Raw genomic sequence first — 21858 nt, 5'->3', positions numbered from 1 at the left:
AAACTAATGATTCCAGTCCATTTAAAAAATAATGGTTTTACGACTAATTATATAGGCAGTGAGTAAAGTTTAAAAACTTTATTTTACCAATCACTTTATTGCTTTATGGCATTTGACCATAACAGAAGCAATGGTGTTGTAACATTCTGTATATGATTTTTTTTAACTAATTCATTCCTATTTAGTTGTAATTTTAAAGAAAACATTCTTATATTTTTTAACTTTAAGGACATCTTCACTAAGTATGATTGGAAATTTACCATTTAAGCAATATATTATTTTATTTTATGGAATAAAAATTGGATAAACTTAATTATCATTCTAATAAGTATGAGATTAGATAATTTTATGTATACTTAAGTTCTAAAGTAATATTTCACTTCAAGTTTATTTGGATAAATTTTACATACACACTGTTATAAAAATATATTTTTATAACTTATAGTTAATATATGTACATTAAAAATAATAATGTTAAGAAGTTATATTGGAGATATTTTTATAAATTAATTTTAATTTATACAAGAATCTTTGACTTTTGTTTATGAAATTTTTATTAAAAAATCATGAAATGATAGAATCGTGGACATGTAAAACTCTATTAATACTAGTCATAATCCTAATGAGTACATCTAACTATCAAAGCAACCCTAGCTAGCACCTTTCCATCTTAAGAGTGGTGAAAAAAAAAAAAAGATCCATCATTTAAGCATTGAGATGCTAATTTTTTTTACTGCTATCTCACTGATTCACAACTTGCATTTACCAAAGTGATAATGCCATTTTTAAAATGTGGAAGTGCATAATTGATTCAACTCTGGTCCAAATAAATTTTTATTTTTTTTTAATCAAGTTGTTGAGTTTATTATTACCCACTAATCCAATACCCAAAGTCAAATCAACACTTTCATAAAATAATGTTTAAAGTAAGATTACACCTTTTTCTTTTAATTTTTAAATGGAGACAAGTTATTGTTGGCCACTAATGTATGAAAAATCTTCACAAAAATAAATATTTGTCCACTTAAACATCTCAGATAGAAGGTGTATGACATAAATAATGAATAGTAACAAAGATTTTTTTTTATTTTCATGAGATTTATAAATTGGAAAAATCTCACTAAAATTGAATTACGCAAAGTTGAGTGAGTGAGGTCCAACGTTATAGTGTCTCCGAATTATAATAATGGAATGGACTCATTGAGTCAATGGTGGCTAGCATTCACACCGGTCAGAGGTCCAAGTCAACGTCTATTACTACTATTCAATAACTTTTGAGAGTGGAGAGAATAAAGTAAGATTGGGAATGAAACAAAAATCTCATGGTTTTCATTCATTTTTCATTTTTTTACCATGAAAATTTTGCATTTATATTTTTTTACACATTATCAACTTATATAATTATAAGTAATAAATAATTATAATAAAAAACTTAAAAAATATTAAAAAAACTAACAAATGATTGTTGAACTCGTTTAGGCCCTGTTCGTTTGTGATGATGTTACTGTGGAAACCGATTAGGGAGCGTGGATTCATGAATGGCACTAAGTTCCATTGTATGGATTCAAACCGATTACGGAGAGCGGATTTGAGGAATGTGTAGATTTTTTCATCCACCCTCTGATGAGCAGATTAGAGAGTAAGGAGGGTTTATTCCAATTTTACCCTCGCTTTTTCACTTGGCTCACATGCACACGGCAGTGCAAAATTCGTCCTTTGCAGTGGATGGCACATGTGAGGGTGGTGAACGAGGCGGTCTGTCGCGGTGGTGGTGAGGTGTTGTGGTGTTGGGGTTGGCACCGGTGTTGTGTTTAGTGTGGTGTTGTGTTTAGTGGAGTCATGGCACCGGTTACGTAACCGGTGTCTTGTTTTTACAAAGGGCAACACCGGTGTCGTTGATTTTCTTTTTCTTTTTTTTTTTTTTACGTTTTCCTTAACTTCTTTTGACTTTTTTTTTTAATTTTTTAACTTTTTTTACATTCATAAAAATTTAATTTTTTTTTATTTTAAAATTTTATATAATTTTAATATATTTTTTAATTCGTATTAATTAATGATAATTATTTTTATAACATCAAATTACAAAATCATTATCTTTTTTTACACAATGGTATTATGGTAACTTAATAAATATATCTATTTTAACATATAATTTTATCTATCACATCAATCAAATCTTTCACTAATTTTCATAAAAATTATCTCCAAATCCACTCACTTTACCCTCTAAATCCACTCAAAAAAACACAAATATCCATCCAGCTAAATCTACACAAATCCATCTTCACACTCTCCCCCATATCCATCTACACAAAGAAACACACCCTTAATCCACTAGTTATATGAATTGGCTTCAATCTTACCTATATTTAAAATGACAAGTTTTTTCTTCAATTTAATTCGTGATAATTTAATTTGACTAACTGATTGAATTCTATTTTAACGTCTGTAGAGACTTATTTTAACATCTTTATCGTGTTCGATCTGACAAAGTTTTTGGTAAAGATATTTTAATAAATTATAAACTAATTAATATCAATAAAAAAGGATTTTGATGGATTTTTATGAAAAAAAAAATGAAGACACTGAGTTGTGATTAGATTTTTATGTCCTCAGCTTGTATTATAAAAAAAAACTTTTGTTTGAAGTGGGTTCTTTATGAGAAAACCTTAAAAGAAAGTTGGTAATATGTGTTGAAAAAATGAAAAGAAAAAGGAGAAAGGGTGAAAGGTGTGTTGAGATGGGAAAAGAGGGTAGAATAGAATGAAGGAGGACCGCACACATGTCATTCATGAGCGCAATATTGTTAGGGTATGAACTCAATGGTTTTGAAGCAACAAGCATCCTCCATCACCTTCACTTTCCTTTTACTCTCTCTCTTACCCCACCCCAACGCACACACACATACCCAAAGCTAAAAAAGCTATGGATTTGACGTCCATTTTTGTTCCTAACCTTCCAACCTTTTCCTTTTTCCTCCTCACTCCAAAATACAATACACCTTCTCCAATTTTCCCACCCCCTACATCATACCACTTTTCATATCACTCCATAATCTCACTCCATTCTTCTTTTAATTCAATTCAACCTTTTCGATGACAAAACTAGCACATTTCATCCATCTCTTTTTCTCTCTTTTTCTTCTTCTAATATGTGTTCATACGGTACCTAATTATCTCATATTATTCATAAGTCAAGGTTTAAGATGGTTTAAATATCTCATTTTACTTTCCACCCTTTGAGACGTCTCTTAAGGATAAAACTGTGATAGAACTTCATGCTCCAAAATAGACAATATCTTATATGTATAGTGATTGACAACGATTATATCACCAGACTTGGTATTGAAACATTAGCGCCTACCGTAGGATCGATAATAAAACCATCGGTACCTTAAGTCTCTATTGGGAATGATCCGTCATTTCTCTTAAACCTCGACTAGGGAGCTTATGTTCATACTCCAATCAGTAGTCCCATATTTCTTAGACGTCGAAGCCTAGAGCGATTTAAGTATTCCTTCCTATTTTCACCATTTGAGACGTCTTTTAAGGATAAAATCATGACGGAGTTTCACACTCCAAAGTGGATAATACCTCAGATGTATGATGATTGACAACGATTCTATCACGAGACTTGAGATCGGAACATAATCAATTAACTATTCCGTTTTAGTTTATCCTTTTATGCTTATAATTCAATGAGAGGATAATGTGTGCACTAAAAATATAAATAAAATTGTTTACTTCGAATGAGGAGTGATCGATCGATATCTTTATGTAGACTTAGGATTTCAAGAGTTATGTTATAGGAAAAATGAAGGAATAGTGAAATAAAGTATGTGTAAGTTGGGTTGGATGAATTGAAGAGATGCAACAGAAATGTATCCTGTTGAATGTGGTTTGTCTTTACTTTTGTTCTTTCTCGCACATGTCCACCAAAGATGAATCGAGGTGGAGGTGCATGCATGTTAAGAGAATAGCAAAACAAATGGGAACATACAGCTAATAATAATGTTCAATCAGATGAGGGAAACCGCGATGGGATTGACAGCAATTACATGAATTGTTGAGCGTGAGAGAGAAAGAAGAGCAGCATAGGATTCGTAGGACAATGTTTGATAACGATCCACACCGAGATTGGTTTCATCATCACAAAGAAACAACAACATATGTATCAAGACAACCAAAACTTCCAAGTGTCGTGCCACAAATTAACTACTCCAGGGGGGCACAATCGCATCACTGCCTTGCCATCACCTTTCTTATTATTGCCATTCTTCTCTTTTTTATCACCACTAATCACTCTCTCCAATTTATCTTACTACAACAAATAAATTCTCATTTCAGATCCTTCTCAAGTCAAAATGCTGCATCTATATATATATATATATATATATATATATATATATATATATATATATATATATATGTTGTTGGTGAAGCCTCTGCAAACTCTATGCAAATAATTGTATGGTAGTAACATGAATAGTCATTTTCACTTGACATCAATGTAGATATTTAACTTTGTTGGCACTTTTGTACCCACACAAATTTTGGACCTATTTAGGTTTTTCATTTACGATTTTCGTGTTTTTCATTTAGGTCTAACGTTTTTCTTATACTTTGGCACACATCAATATGCTAAAAATGCAATTACAGCCAAGGAGACACTCGTTTTAGTGTTCACAAAAATACTTCGCTTAATAAAACACTTTTTGTTATTACTTTCAGTGTTAAATTACTGAAAAATAAAATAATAGAAAAAGCAAGTGATTTCTAATGATATATGACTTGTCGTTTTCATAAAAGTTATCAAAATTGATATATCATTTTCAAATATTTTTACATTCCCACGAATATGGAAATGGGTTACATATTTTCGGGGAAAATATTTTGATCTCTCTACTTTTTTGGGTGGGAAATAAATAGCCCACTATTTCCTCACTGATAAGAAGTTAAAATCTCAAAAGTTGCATAATTTCATTGTCAACATAAAATCTGCCCAAAAGAACAATTATCTTTTTTAATAAAAATAAGGATGATATAGGTGTACCTACAACATGGGTCAGCAATGTCCAACTTGTTTTTGAGTGAAAAGTATCAAAATTAATATTTTAATAAAAATATATCGGTGTGACTTTGACTACCCTTCAAAGTAAAAGTAAAATATTGGTGCCCTAGCAGGTAGCAACCACTAAATTATTTTAATAATGCAACTGCCCAATATTTCTCCACTTAAGTTTCGCATACTAAAGGGCAAGAACGTATTTGAATTTTGGATCTTTGTGTATTGGTAAGTATATTTCGATTACCACGTACAATACTACTTCTTTTCATTTTTATGAAACATTACAAGCACACAAAAACACACATGTGACGTTAAGCTCTTGAATCACATCACTATACTCCAAAATGTTTCATATCCATGTTTTTTTTTTTTTTTTTTAAATTTACCTTTTACTTAAACGCTAGTGAAAAATATATATATAGAATCCAATACTTCCTCATCGTTGCTAAATTCAACACCAAATAATGAGATTAGGCTATCCACTTGAAAAATTACTTTTTTTAATTCAAATGCCTCTTAGTGCTTGGTGAGGTTAATTTGTAGTGCTTAATTGATAAGATATAACATCATAACGGAATGCATCCAGTTCCAAAATATATATCAATTAAAATGAAAGTATATAAAATTACCAAGACGGTTACTATTAGATTATTATTATGAGGGAGATATTTACATTATCCTTGGAATCTATATCACAATCAAAAACGATTGTCCACTAACTGGGCACTATATTTTTGTGCCTAGGATAAACAATGTCACATGATACGTGTAGCGATTTGCGTCCACAAATACTTTTGGTCTGTTTTACTACACAAAAATGAAATGACATATACAGAAACACATGGCAAAATAATTAAGGTATGTATTATTATTACTACTGTACTATCATTGATTAATATAGAGTTTGGTACAAGCTTCTCGGCAGTGTCATTTTCGTGGCATCTGAGGGGACCAAAAAGACATACATTCTTTGTCCCACCGAATATAAATGGCTAAGATTTTCTGGGGAAACAAACGATCTGCATAATTTTCTGATGAAGAAAGTTAAAAGGAAGAGAATCTGCAGTTGGAAGATCTCTCAGCTCACGAATCTCTAACTGTTGCCTTGCTTTTCACACTAAAATTAAAGTTCCTCTGTGTTTCTCATCAACTAATAATCATCATTTCTAATCAATTATACATATTTATGACACCAGCATCAAAAATTTAATAAACATATACCACTCAATTATATAATCTATCAGCATATATGACAGCATCTGCATACACGATGCAAAACAATTCTGTGCCCATTATTAATAAATATATAGCAAAATGAAATTACAAATTTATTTTTCACAAAAGTAAATATCTCTAAAATTGATGAGAATTTGTTGGTGAGTTTTTGAATGTCAGTTTTATGCCTGCGTTGGTGAGATTCGAAGTTAAAAAGTGGTTTTCATCAGTCTGTTTATCCTTTTATATATGCATGATTACTGAGTGTCTCTCTTTGTTTTCTTTTTGCACTGTTATCTGCTCTTCAACCAGCAGTTTCTTTTTCGTAAAAGAAAATCTGCATCCACCTCTAAAGGTAAAAGGCATAGACTGCTTCCTACCCCAAATATTGTCTTACTTTTCAGCTTAATCATAAACCAGCCACCTAGTTTTGGTAACTGATATACGATGGATATGGTAAACCTTAAAAAGACCTGAGATTTAAGGATGTCCGTCTAATATTTTATTAAAACTATTAACTTATATTAGTGAAATAAACCAATTTTAATTAGAAAAGAATAAAAACATGTATATAATTGCATCTCGAGTTTTATATATATATATATATATATATATATATATATATATATATATATATATATATATATATATATTATTAAAACCTCACTTCTATATTATTATGAAATTGTCTTATCTCCGGTCGATGTCCACAAAATCGGTTTGTAAGGTTTGCAAAAAAACTTGCTAAGATATACTCTAACTTGACTCTGATACCATGTAAGAAGTGGATTTTAAACCTAATTCAATATCACAAAATCAGTTTATACATATTTATATATTGTGAATTGGCCTTATTTCTGGTGAACGTGAATCTTCCAACGTTATGGAAAAACAACAAGTTATAACTTTGTCTTGTTGTAGGTTCTAAGGCTAATTTAAAAATAGGAGAATTTGCAACTGAGCCAAATGATTAAACTCAAAAACAAGAAGTTGCACCTTCCTTTGTAGTTGAAAGGAGTCTGCAGTTGCATTCCTGAGTTACTTTTGATATAAAGATGTGATAATATTTGACTTTCACCTTCTTCATGGCCCATGGACCATCTCTTATTAGTGGCTAGTGCGCATGAATTGTATTCTTAAGTCCTTTCTCTCCTTTCTGCTATATGCCTTTTTTTCCCAAATGCACTTTCTGCTTTTTAAATCAATTCCACCCCTTTTCCTAAGTTTTTTCTTTCTCTCTGCTCACTTTTTATTCTTTCATACGAAGGTTGTTTGAATCCTCTATGATGTAGCCATTTTTTTTTTTAAAAATTATGGGGTATTCTGTTTAGTATTAAATTGAAAATTTTCTGTATGTTTACAAGGGTTAATATGAGTTTAGATGCATCTTCAAAAAGGAAATCCAAAGTCAGAGTTCTAATTCTAACCCACCTGTCACTTATCATAACGCAAAATTCTTCCTTCCCAACTCTAATATTCGATCAAACTTTTCTAAAAAGCCTTTACTCTGATCCTACTTTCTTGCCTCTCATTGTTAATGGCAATCACTTGAACCTATTTATAACCCACCACTAAAAGAAGTGCTTTTTTATTTTTTCCAATTTTACTTCAATATATATTAAAGCTATCTTTCCGAATTATGCCTTTAAAAAGTGGAAAAAAAAATCCGGTATAAGATTCTGTTTATTTATTCATATAATGAGGAGAGATTTTATGTATTTTATGATATTTATACAGATGATTTTCTGATGGCCACTTTAATGGTGGCAAAAGAGTAATTAAATAGTCCATTTAAACAGAAACCCTTTTTTTCATTATGTATGATATATTATTTTGACCTTTTTAAAGGAAAATTTGCTCATAATGATTAAGTGATCAACAAATTTCTTTTGGTGTCCATATCAGTTGCGTGGAGCGAATATTTTTCTGCTAAAAAATGAGTAGCTGCATTCCAAAAGAACAATACGTCAGTGAATGATATGCAGATTTACTAGAATCAAATGATATAAATAATTGACTATACACGCTTTAAAAAGAAACGAAAGTTGTACAGTGATTCTACTAATGAAGAATTAAAAGTTAACTACAGTACTTTACAGGACTACTTTTCTACATATGTTTTGTGCTAGTTTTTAATCCGTAAGTTACAGAAGTGATTATGAAAAAAGGGGTGAAAAAAGAATTTATGCATAATTAATTATGAAGCAACGAGAGAGAGACAGAGTTTGACGTTTCGGCAGCACTAAGGATTTTGTATATTTTTTGAACGTGATGTGCTATAGGTTTACCTTTTGGTGGCAATACATTGAGCAGAAAGTGGGGTAGGGCAGAGATGCGAGTGCCTTTTGTGATGTGGTTGCGACTGTTAGTGCTTCAATTCTACAATCCTAACTAAACACAAAACAGCACATTATTTGATCAAGTGTTTGTTCTGTTCATTAGACTTGTTAACATAGCAAGTCTTTCACTTGAACAACCCCTATGAGTGGGAGAAAACATTAATGTTAGGAAAAGTGAAGATTGGTCTATTCTAAGGCCAACAATAGCATAGAAAATGAAAATGGTGGTGACGGTAATGGTAATGGTAATGGTAATGGTGAGGAGGAATATATTCAAAACGAGTGTGAGTTGAGGGATTGAATAATCTGAGTGAGTGAGTCACAGAGCATTGGAGAAGATGGTTGTCGCATAAAGGGCGAGTGAGAAAGGACTACACTCTTTCTCTTTCAAAAATTTCATTAGCTTTTCCCGAAAACATGTCCTGATATGCTTCAACCATATCTTGAAAGGAGATGATTAGTTTCTTAGGATTAGCAGTGATTCATAATGAAGAAGCCAAGGCATGCAAGTCCAAATTTTGTGTTTATTTTTTTTTTGCCAAAAGTGGATCCCCTACTGCTGACATGACCCTCAGAATGAGCACCAAAAGAAGGAGAACAAGGTGAAGAGAGGAAGACATGACACCATTACTAATTATTTCATAAGGCCACCAGACAAGGCTACCCCCACTTCATCACCACCACACCACCATCACCTTCTTACATTATTATTATTATTATTATTAACCCTTAATTAATCACTGTAGGATCCAAGTGTTTATAGTGCTTTTTGTCCCCACTTAATAATATTGAGCAACATCAATTATTTTTTAGCAGAAGAGAAAGAGAGAGAGAGAGAGAGAATGTGGTTGCGTCCCTTCTTCTCTTTGTGAGGATTCCTATTCTTTGGTATGCGTGGGGTGGGATCATGTCCCAGCACAGGGATGTGATCCATGAACTGTGGAAAAAGTTTTTCTTTATCGAGTAAACAAGAAAAATATGAAAAGGGCATATAAAAGGACTCCCCAAAATATTTTATTTAATTAAAACCCTTCCTGCCTTAAATAATTGCTCAAAAGTTTATTCGTTTTTCCTTTATTATATTAATTGCACTTGTTCCTTTTTTTGTTTTCTCTCTCGGCCCAAATATCTTTAATGGAAGATATGATATGTAACTCAATTATGCTTCTCATCATCACAATAACTTAATATCAATTCATTCACACCCATGGTAATTGAATTTGTTCTTTATCTATATTCACTAATTCATTTTGTATTAAAAAAATATAAGAGTTTCTTTTTAATGAGTAATCGGGATCTGATTATTATTATTTTTTTCACTAGCCTTAGATTTGCACATACACACAAAAAAAAGGAGAGAATCTATTCTTTGTCTAATTTCAACGCCAAGCTTTTTTATTTTTTATTTTTTCACAACAAGTTCGCTAAAGATAAGGGGAATGTAAAATGATGTTTTTTTTAATATATTCTTCTTTTTCCTTGTGATTTGCATCCAAAATTTGGAGAAAAGACAAACACAGTGGCTGGAAAATAACTTAGCAACCATTCATTTGAGCGACCCACATACAAGATTAATCTAATTCTTATAGTTCGTAGTTTATGAAGTTTAATTTTAGTTTTTAGTTCAAATGTAAATGTTAAAAAGTACGACTCCAAAAAAATGGGACAAGATATTGTTAGTTCTCAAGTCAGTATTCACCAAAGTCCCACCTTGAATAATGTGAAGAAGAGAACAGTAGAAAAATACTATAAAAATAAAGAGTTGGTTTTAGAGTTGTCATAACAACACAATAGGTCTCTTGGATATATGAGGGGATTTGGGTAATTATGTATCATTAAAAAGTTTATAATTTTTGCTAGAAAAATTGTACTATGAAGGATTTGCAATACTTATTGTGTGTGATTTCCCAACATATATATCCATCTTTTTTTAATAAAATAGATTGGAAACCTAACCAATTCCTAATAGTATGTTTGGATAAAATAATTTAAAGATAAACTTTAACTTCAAAATATTATATCTTAAATAAATATTATTAAAATAAAATTTTATTTTAAAAGGAAAATTCAGTTATTTTATTTAAACTAGAAAATTTTAATTTAAGATCTCTTAATTATTTTATCCAAATCAAATATTTAAAAGATGAATAGAATTTAATTATAAAAAAAATTAAATATCATAATTTTAAATTTTTTGGAATTGGATAAATACATTATACAAACAAAACAGTAATGAATAAACCCACATAAACGAGGAAATTTAAAAAAAAAAATGAAGAAAATATCATAACTAGGAAATCGCCGATAGAATGAGATGTGGAGCCTCCTTATTTCATGATTTTATAAAACTATGTTCTGTTTTTTTTTTTTTTAAAGAAGAAAAGGTATTTTTTAAGTTTACTTTTGGAAACTGTTTTCAAAATAAACACCTATTTCTAAATTTTAACTTAAAAACTATATTATTTCTAGAAAAATTCTTTGGGGTTTCTATCGTTCATATTCTTTTGACGTTTGCATCTTATTCTTTCACCTCAACCTTTTAAAAAGTTGCAAAACACATTTTAACATGTTTGTATTGAAATTTCTCAAAGATTTTGAAATCAGAAAAAAAATAAAGGAAAATGAAAAATTATGTCAATAACTCAAATTAGCCCTACCATGCTCCTCATCCATCACAACTTGTGCGTTGTGTGAGATAAATTTATATGTTACTGTATATATAACTCAATTTGGGGGTGTTTGGATTAAATGGTTAAGAAAAGGCATTTAGAAGAAAATTATGTAAAAGTTAAAAATAAATTTTAAAGAAATCATTTACAAAATAACTTTTATTATAATTAATTTATGTATAAGTTAGCATATAAAAAAAAATCACTTTCGTTTTTTTTATAAAGTATGTTGGAAGAAGCTCAACTCAATAGGTTAGAATGATTAATTCAATTGAATTATTTTTTTTTTCTAGAAATTGGAGAAAAGCAACCGCATATATTATTCAGATATGTTTTAAATGTAATTCTCTTTAAGAGAAAAAAAAACATAGTCCAAAATAAATGTTTTGTTATAATTTTAAAATAATTAAAACTAAACTCTTTGGAACGAATTGTGGATTATTTTGTAGAACCCAATCATCGTAAATATATATATATATATATATATATATATATATATATATATATATATATATATATATATATTGCATTATTAACAAAAATATAACATTTTTTTTCCAAGAAACAAATAAATATAAGATTTGAATTGAATTGAATTTGAAGCAAAACTATAGGGATTATATAAATGTGAAAGTAGGTCTAAAACACACTCAATTCAATAACTATTTTAAAAGTCTTATTTAGGACTATTTTTATGAGAGTTTAAAAATTTTGATAATCGTTATGAATTCAAGTGTGAGTCTAAGTTTCACATTGACTAGAAATGAGAAAAATAGAGTATTATATAAGAATAAAGATCCACAATTCATTACGGTTTTGGGTTGAGAGTGGTGTTGCCTTATATAGTTAGACTAAAAGTCTCATTGGTATTGTATCTTCTCAATGAAATCCTCTATTTAAATCCTAAAATAAAAACAAATAATTAAAATGGATATTACATGAATTCAACCAAAATTTTCATTTACATAATTAAAAATCTTAATTCATCGAAATGATTTGAATTCGTGTTAGACATTTAGTTTGAAAATCAAATATGAACTAACAAGAGATTAAGTGCATTTATTTTTTAAAAGAAATGATAAAAACGTCTTGAGATTTTTTTAAAAAGATTTTCAAACAATATGTAGTTGTACTTGTTATTTAATCAGAGGTCATACTCGTATGTATATCATATGCAAGAAACAAAATTGATGTGGATAAATAAATAAATAAATATATATATATATATATATATATATATATATATATATATATATATATGTATGTATGTATGTGTGTATAAAGATGTAACATGTAGTCTTTGGCAATGTTGTGGATCTAAGATGCCATAACTACAGAAATGAAAGAAAGGAATAGGGTTGTTCCAGGTCAAACACTGAAATGGGGTCATAATGTGCCCTACTTCATTCCTCTTCCTGCTTCTTCTTCTTCCTATGTCTTACCATAAATAGGAAGTTTCGCTTTCTTCTCAAAATATCTTTCAGTTCAATAACATTTTCAAATACCTTTTATTTTTCCTATAAATCTAAGTTTCTTCCATAATTCCAATTTCATTATTCTTTTTCCTTATGATTCTAAAGAGAAAGCTTTGCATCTGTGCTTCTGCAACGCCACTGTAGTCACTACTATCATCAAAAATTTGTTTGACTTTTTCATTGTAGCAGTATATAATTACATATGCTATTGTCTCTCTTCCTTGTTTTTCTTCTCTTATCTTCTTCGATACAGAAATTAAGTTTATGTCAATTTTTACACAGTATTATGTAAAGGAGCAAATGTGTGATGACATAAATGAAGAGAAGTAAAAAGTAACAAAATTATTACAATAGATGGTTATAATTAATTATTTTCTATTTACCTGAAACATATTTCATGAAGATAAGGAAAATAATGAATGATAAATAATGTGTTTACAGCAACAAACAGAAGTTTATAAAATCATCCAAAATTCAAGTTATTAATAATAATTTTTTTTTATTGATTTGATATGAACACTGCTATTCAGTACCTTAAATTGTTGGCAAGTAGTTGTTGTGACCTGTGACAGAGCAGGTTTTTTTTTCGTACTGACCACAAGCGTGGGTATAAACTTTGAAATATCAATGGCAGTACCAACCATTCATACTTCATTTTTCTGAAATTTTCTTCCTGTCATTTAACCATGTTCTTAGATCCAACTAAAATATTCAAACTAGCCATAGTTTTTTTTTTTTTAATTGTCTTGCACATGTAATTGTCTTGTTTTTCAGCCACGTTTATATTGGTTTTTTTGATAGTTTCATTTTACAGTGTTTTCTGAATGCACTATGCTGTATAACTGAAAAAAAAACTTGTTGATCTTTCTGATAAATAAGGTGGAGTAAAAGATTCATAAATATATATAAAGAGAGATTCAAATGAAATAGACAGCATTGACAAGACACGTTTTACTCTACTAGGTTAGAAAAAACATGTTACAGGTATTTATGAATTATTTCAAATTTTTTGTCTTGCTTTACGGGAACTATTCATATAACAGAGAATCTTCTTTTATCATTCATTATATGTGAAAATGGACTCGTGGCAAACACAGCACAATGAGTGAGTGAGTTTTAGAAAAATCTCTCAGAGAACAAAGATAAAATTTGAAATCACTGTCCAATATTCTTTTTCCTCTTATATCATACTAACTACGATTTGTGTAGTATCTTTCAACAGATTCATTTCCCGCTCAATTTTGGCCCAAGCCCAATTATGATGTTAAAAGAGTTGTCCATCTTTGGGAAGTGAAAGACTTACAACATTACTATTGACATCCCAAATTTGCTATTAAAACTCTTCGTTTTTAAGAGTTAAGTACGTTTTTAGTCTTTGAACTTTCACATGAAATTCAAATTTTGTGAATCTTTATACATTTTAGTCCTCAAACTTTCAAAATAAATTAATATATTCCTCTCAACTTAATTATATTAAATTATTTTGACGTGTCAAATGCTTTTCATGTTAGCATTTAAGTTGATACGTTTCTGTTTCAATGTCTGTCGAGAAACGCAAGTGACATGTAAAAAATTTAATATAATTGGGTTAAAATGACTATATCAATTTATTTCTAAAGTTTGAAAATCAAAATATATTAAAAAAATTTGGAGAATGATAAATTTCAATTTTGCGTCAAAGTTTAGGAACTAAAAACATAATTAATATTTAATAAATGTATTTTTTAGGTGCCCAAAATTTAATACTTATACAAAAAAAATTATATATTTTTTCTTTTATATGTCTCTAAAATTTTATCATCAAAGACACGATTTTTCTTTGTGTTTGAATTACTTTTTATTTAAATACTCAACATAATCACATTTTTAATGTAAATCTACACAATATTGTTGAAATATAATATGAAGATACGTTTCATTGTATATCTCGACAATAATTTTTTAATACAATAAATCACATTTCTTTTGTGCATTTAGCCTATGATAAAAACTAGCTTTCCTTGTGTTGTGATGAACTAAAATATTAAAGTTATTTTCATGAAAGCAAGTTTATATTAGAGAAGATGGCTATAGTTTATCAGTTTCGGGAGTGCCATTGGTAATAACCAAAACCTATTCAAGAATTAGGAGATAGTGATTGGGCTTGGGAAAATAAAACCGAGGGTGTCTATTAATGTTGAGAAATTTCTTCCTGTACTTTTATAATTTCAACCTGCACCCGTATAAATTTCTGTAATATGAATTACATTCCAAACAATTCAGAATATAAATTTTATATTTCAAAATGTATTATCCAAAATACAATTTTTTTCATTTCATATTTCGAAATATAGAATTTGAAATATAAAAATCTAAAATATATTTATAATTTGGATTGTAAATGAATTTCAGTTTTACAAAATATACAATTTTAAAAAATAATTATATTTCAAATTAAACATGACATTGACTTTAACTCGTTTGTTCACGACAACTTAATAAATACTAAATTGAATCAATTTTAAAAAAAATCAGAATTAAATTGAATCATATTAAAATAAGTCTGGAAATTGAGACAAAAATTAAAAACAAAAAGACCAACTTACCACTCTTTGACAAAAACATAAATTAATAAAATAATTAAACAAAATAATTAAGCCTTCTTAAAATCACCATTTTACCTTAAAATGTTTCATACTCAAAGCACACACGAACAAAATAAACAACATATATTGAACAAAACGAAGCAAATAAGTTTATTTGGAAACTCAATGTAAAAAATGAAAAATAACCACCGAACCTTTACTTTTTTTGAATTCATCTTACTCTACTTTAAAATTCAAATTTGTTTTTCCAGTGTATTTTTTGGGTCTTAATTTGACCCTTCTTGAAAATTTTGCTGTGATAATATTCTAAATTAACAGAGTGATTTGAGGGTTGAAAAAGAAAAAGGAGAGTGAGAATGTTATCTTGTATTTATATTCAGAGGCTACTTCTATATAACAATATTTGTATGTAATGAAAGAATAAAAAAATAAAATATTATACACAGTGAATAAATCCGTCAAGTTATTTTCACAACATGATGTTTTTAAGTTTAATTTTGTTATATTTTCATGATAAATTATATGATACCCTAAAATATATCTTAGATTAAACACTTAAGTAACTTACCTGATTTAGTCAGTATATATTTATTTTAGAACTGTCAAAACGGGTAACTCGACTCGACCTGACTCGACCCACCACGAGTTGATGATTTAGTGAACCAACCCAACTCGATTCACTTTTTAACGAGCCAAAAAGATTTGAATCTGGCCCGACTCACCACGGGTTGGTGGGTTAAACGGGCTGACTCACGAGTTCACTTAATTAAAAAAAATATTATTTTTTTTCAATCAAAACTAAATTGTAATTCTAATAAAATATAAATAAACTTTAATAAAATTCAAATACAAACCAAAATAATAAAAAAATACAAATTATTTATGTGTTGGATAAAAAAACAACCTAACATGACCTAAATATAAAGCTCAACTTAATAAAAAACACTTGTATAACCCTTTTATCTACGGACTGGTGAGCCAACCCAGCTCACCGCACGGATTCAACCCGGATGAGCCGGGTCAAAAATCGACCCGTATTGAGATTTGTAAAAATATTTCAATCCAACCCGGTCCGAACCCATGATAAGTCAAGTTGACTCATAAATTCCAACCCATTGTGTAATTTATTTCACTCACTTTAAATTTGTATATAATTTAAATTTTGAGCCATAATATGTCCACGAGGATGCCTTTGGTCTATAAGAACCTTTTCACGGGTCTTTCATTAATTAGAGATACTTCTTAATAATTACAATTGAAAACTCTCCAATTTATTTATTATCCACTCTTCTAATAATATTGGGAAGGTGTGCATCAAAATGCGGGCATCAAAGTGTTTTCCAATATAAAATCATCATTGGTTTATGAAATTTAGAATTATGACCTTTGCAATGATTGCCATAGACTTATGAATCCTGTATATTATTAGTTATATATTCTTGAACTGTATTGTCCAAAGTCCAGGAAAATAAAACAAAATTCTTATAAAATAAAACTATATTTAATTTTAAAGGGTTAAATATGTTTTTGGTTCCTCAAGTTTCAGCGAAATTTGGAATTAGTCCCTCATCAAAACTTTTGACCAATTTAGTCCTTCATCTTTCAAAATGCGTGAATTTAGTCCTTTTAACCAATTTTTGTTAAGTTTATCTGACGTTTCAAGCGCATTTCATGATAGTATTTAAGTTAACATTAAAGCAAAAATGTGTCAAACAGTATAAATAATTTAAATACTATCATGAAATGCGCTTGAAATGTCAGATAAACTTAACAAAATTTGGTTAAAAGGACTAAATTCACGCATTTTGGAAGATGAAGGACTAAATTGGTCAAAAGTTTTGATGAGGGACTAAACCCAAATTTCGCTCAAACTTGAGGGACCAAAAACATATTTAACCCAATTTTAAAGTACTATTTTACTCTAAAATTATTGGTGAAAATCCAACATAACTATAATCCAATCTTTTTTAAATGATAATATGACATTCAAAATATTCCTGCAAAAGTTTAATATACCTCGAAAGTGTGGTTACAAGTTATATATTGGCGTTGCGATTACGATCATGTAAACAAAATTGCTCGAAGTGATGAATTTGAGCAATGATTATGTACATTGACAAAACCAGAAAGATGCATTAAAGATTTTATTGATATGGAAGCATTAATTTGGGATGCCTAACTTCAACATACTTTAAATTCAAACATTTAATTCTTAGTATTCGTTTGCCATAAATTGTATTTAAGGCCTCCAATAATTTGGGTTGTGTTTGAACAAAGTTAGCTCAACATACCTCATGTTTATATCAATGAAGCAAAATACTTGTTTTCAAATTGACAAATTTTAAATTATGATTCAAACACACTTGATCAGTGGGAAAGGCAATTTAATCTATACTAAAACAGTTCTGTTAAAGAATGAAGCATTAATTAATGAATGGTTAGCAACCTAACACCATGTGGAGTTTTTTCTTTTGAAAAGTGAAGCTACTATTTCCAGCTTCGCCTGTCTCTGTAGTTCTATCCAAAATCCCTTAATACCTTGATAAAAAAAAAGGTGCCAAGATTTCATGAATCGCTTTGTTCTTTTCTCTTTCTTTATTGTTTAAATAATGTTGGACAATAATTAATTTTTGGTCCTTTTGACTTCAAAGGCTGCTTTCAATTGTTAATTATTCTACACGTAAGGCTGGTATATCACATATGAATATCATATTCAGACATTGATTTAGTTTTGCTCTGTGGGTTTTAGTTATGATGGTTCAAAGTTTATTTGTTCCTATACATTCAATAAGTTTTATATTGTTTAGGAGTTGAGATCAAACAAAATTTAAATACTTTTATCTTTATCTTTTCAAACGTCTTTTAAGGACAAAACCGTGATAAAGTTCAAACACTTTAAAACGAACAATATCTCAAAAATACGGTATGATGGTTGCCGGACAAACTTAGGTCGGAATATCGAAAGAAAATTCAAACCCAAGTAGTAGTACCCTTGAAAATGACACATGAACATGGGTCTTCAAGAAAACCATGAAACTCGCGTGGTCTGTGCATCGATTGCAGACATGATTTGCCCACAAGATTAGAAAAATGCACATTTACATAATAACTATAACATATATTGATTACATCGAAGTTTTGATTGCAAAGGTTGTTTGTATTCCAGTAGTATTTAACAATTTATTTAGTAGCATCTAACTTGTAAAGAACTTATGGTTAACTTATACTTCATTTTTGTATTGTTATTGCACTAAACTTTTGCAGCAGCTATGATTATACTCGCACCATAGTGTCTCGTAGCCTTTTGCTTGCTGTTTTCTTACCTCTTGTTCCATTACTTTAAACTTAAAAAAATGGCACACACATGCACCTCAGAATCTCTTTCGCACTTTTCATACTTAAGGGTACGTTTGGTCTTGTTTTTTTTCAACCTTATCTAGATTAATCTATCTGTTCATTTCTGTTGTCTGTTCTCTTTTCGTTTTGCGCAAATACAATAACTTAAAGTTATAAAGTGTCTTTACATATTAATGTTTTATGTTTATGCGAAAAACTGTATGAAAATATTGATTACCCCACATGTTTTGCCGATTAAATATGCAGAGAGTGATCCCTTTATCTTCTTTATTATTACCAAGAAATTTGTATGTTTCAGTTTGAAAAATAAGGCACTAGCATTTAATTCCTACACAGTTTAGCTGGTAGGTATCTTTTTCTCCCGAAATTATTGGCCATGCTGTGTTTCTGCGAGAACTATATGCAAGGAAAACATTTTTCTTTTCTGCAGCTTTACCCATAAATGTGAGAGACTCATTCTTAAAAATTCACCAAACAAAGAAAAATTTGTGTGTTTTTCCCAATCATTTTTGTTAGGTCCACATAGGAATTTTACTATAGAGATACAAATACCAATGAAACATGAGTTCAACCATATAAGACATTAATATTATTTTCAATCCAAAACTTTAAGTCAATATATTTATGGATTTTTATTATTTTATGATTTTTATCCAATATGAGACTTAGACTCACACTTGATCTTTAACAGTTTTATGCTTAATTTTATAATTGGATATATTAACATATTTTGCCTTAGCTCGCCATAGAAAAATTACCTTATATATACTATTTCCAATTTGGAACATGTTCTTTTGAAATTGTACCTATGCGTATAAAAAGAATCATACACACGGCACATGCATAAACCCTATTTACCATTTCTTTAAAGAGGATTCAGACTATCCCTTTAAATATAATAAACTGAAAAAAAAAATAAAACTTTTAAGTAATGAAACACGTGCAATGGTGATTCATTTTGAGCATTTTTTTTTAAGAAGATAAGTAAGATAAATGTTGTCTGTTTTCACTATAATCAGTTTTAGCACTAAATTTTGAGCCCTTAGTTGTACTTATTTGACTCATCCTCATCAAGATTTGGTCTTCAACCCAAAATTTGAAAGTGGCCCACTAGGAAAGTACCCACCTCTCATTTTCTTAGTGGTTGCTGTCTTTTTAGTGTAACTAAAATGTGAAATAAACATATAATAACAAATATTATTCAATTTATTTTATATAACTTTAAATATGCGTATGTAGATACCCATTTCAATCTATAAAAAATTATAATTATAATTCATTTATTATAACTTTAAGTAATATCTCAATTTTTATTTTTACATATTCATTAAATAATTACGCTTTTGATATATTTATTATTCTATTAAAATGAAAATCAAATACAAATTTTATATTTATTAACTATTAAAGACATGAATAATTATAAATTTGTACCTTATAAAGGAATATAATTATAGTATGACCGGTACCGGTCCTTGGTTGTGATACCTATTAATTTACGACCAAACACTCTAAAGAACTGGTCGTTTAGTTTGACCCTCTCATTGTGAGTCTGGGTCTCCCATTTGAATTTGAAAGATAATAAAAACCATTGCTATTGCTTTAGAAGATTCACCTCCTTCAATTCTAATTAAATTAACTATAGATTAAAACAGGAGATTAATTAAATAATTGCGTTCAGGTATCAAATTTGAAAATCCATGAAGACCTGAATCATCCAAATTAAAACGTAGGATTTACAAATAAAATAAAAAATAAGTTACATAGGATTTAAAAATAAAATAAAATAAATCCGCAGCCTTTTCTTCCGTTTATGATTACGGTCAAACTGTGATAATTAAATCCATGTCTTTCACGCTGCTTCTTCCTATTAGAGAGAGACACGTGCACGTCATACTAATAATATTAAGATTATAAATTTATAACTTAAAAGAATATTTGTAATATTAATATAATGTAAAAAAATATTAAATTTTAAGTTATATTATATAATCTTAGATTGACCCAAACTACAAAAAAAGTATTAAAAATATGCGACATGATAATTATACTTAAAAAAAATAAAAATTGATGGTAAGGTAACACCTTGTATTTCACATAACTATCAAACTGACCACGTTGCGTTCCTTTCCTCGAAAGTCCTTTTTGGCCCTTCATTCATTGCTGGTCCCAAAGGCCATGTTTGGTTCGATTATAATCCGACAAACAATGAATTCAGTTTGGGGTCACCAACTTAATTCTTGAATTTATGGAGTACTTAGATTTAGCTTCAATGTAAAAATTCTTACCACTACATATTGTATAAATAAGATTCTAATAGCACTTGGCTATTATAATATAATTGTATGAATTAATTTTACACTAAATTTAATTTAAAACATTTTACCTTTACATTATGATACTTTAAAGATTCATTTATATATTTTGACTTAAATACTTTTTTGTCCTCATTTTCGTAGTGTTTGTTGCGGATGGTCCTCATTTTGACAGAATGTTTAAAATAGTCTTCATTTTTATCGAAGGTTTAAAATGGTTCTTATTTTCGCAATTCATGTTTTATTTGGTCCTTTTCTGTACCGCCGTTTAAATCATTAACAAAGTATTGTACAAGTGGCACGGTTTGTATTAGGGAGTGTTACGTGTACTGTACGTGATAATAATTAGATATTTGGGGATAAATAAGTAAGCTAGGGTTTTGGTAAGGAATGTTTGGGCATTTGGTGAGTTTTGACAATCTTGTTACTCCATTCTCAATTGGTGTTGCTGTAATCTTTTTCTTCCTGCAATCTCATTATATAGGTATGTTACGGTCTTAATCTTCTTCCTTTACCTCTGGTTGTAATCGTTGGAGGCAACCGTGTTGTATCACTTCGTGCAGTGTTGGTGGTTCAACGAGAAATGGATTAATTCCGATTTGTAGTTGTAGAGAGATGACAACTTTGAGGATGACAAGAACTCCAAAGAATATTGGTAGAAAATTTTGGGTACAATCTGTTTTTATTTTTGTGTTAATAATAAATTGGTTTTAATTTTTGGTTTATTGATTTACAGAGTGGTGGTTCCAATAATGTGGGCTGCAACTTTTTCAAATGGTGGTGTTGATGAAAAGGATGTCATCATCATGACACAAATGAGGCAGATTAATGATTTG

This window comes from Vigna unguiculata, chromosome 1 (genome assembly GCF_004118075.2).
Source record: "Vigna unguiculata cultivar IT97K-499-35 chromosome 1, ASM411807v1, whole genome shotgun sequence".
Lineage (NCBI taxonomy): Eukaryota > Viridiplantae > Streptophyta > Magnoliopsida > Fabales > Fabaceae > Vigna > Vigna unguiculata.
Note: the sequence above shows the minus strand (reverse complement) of the source record.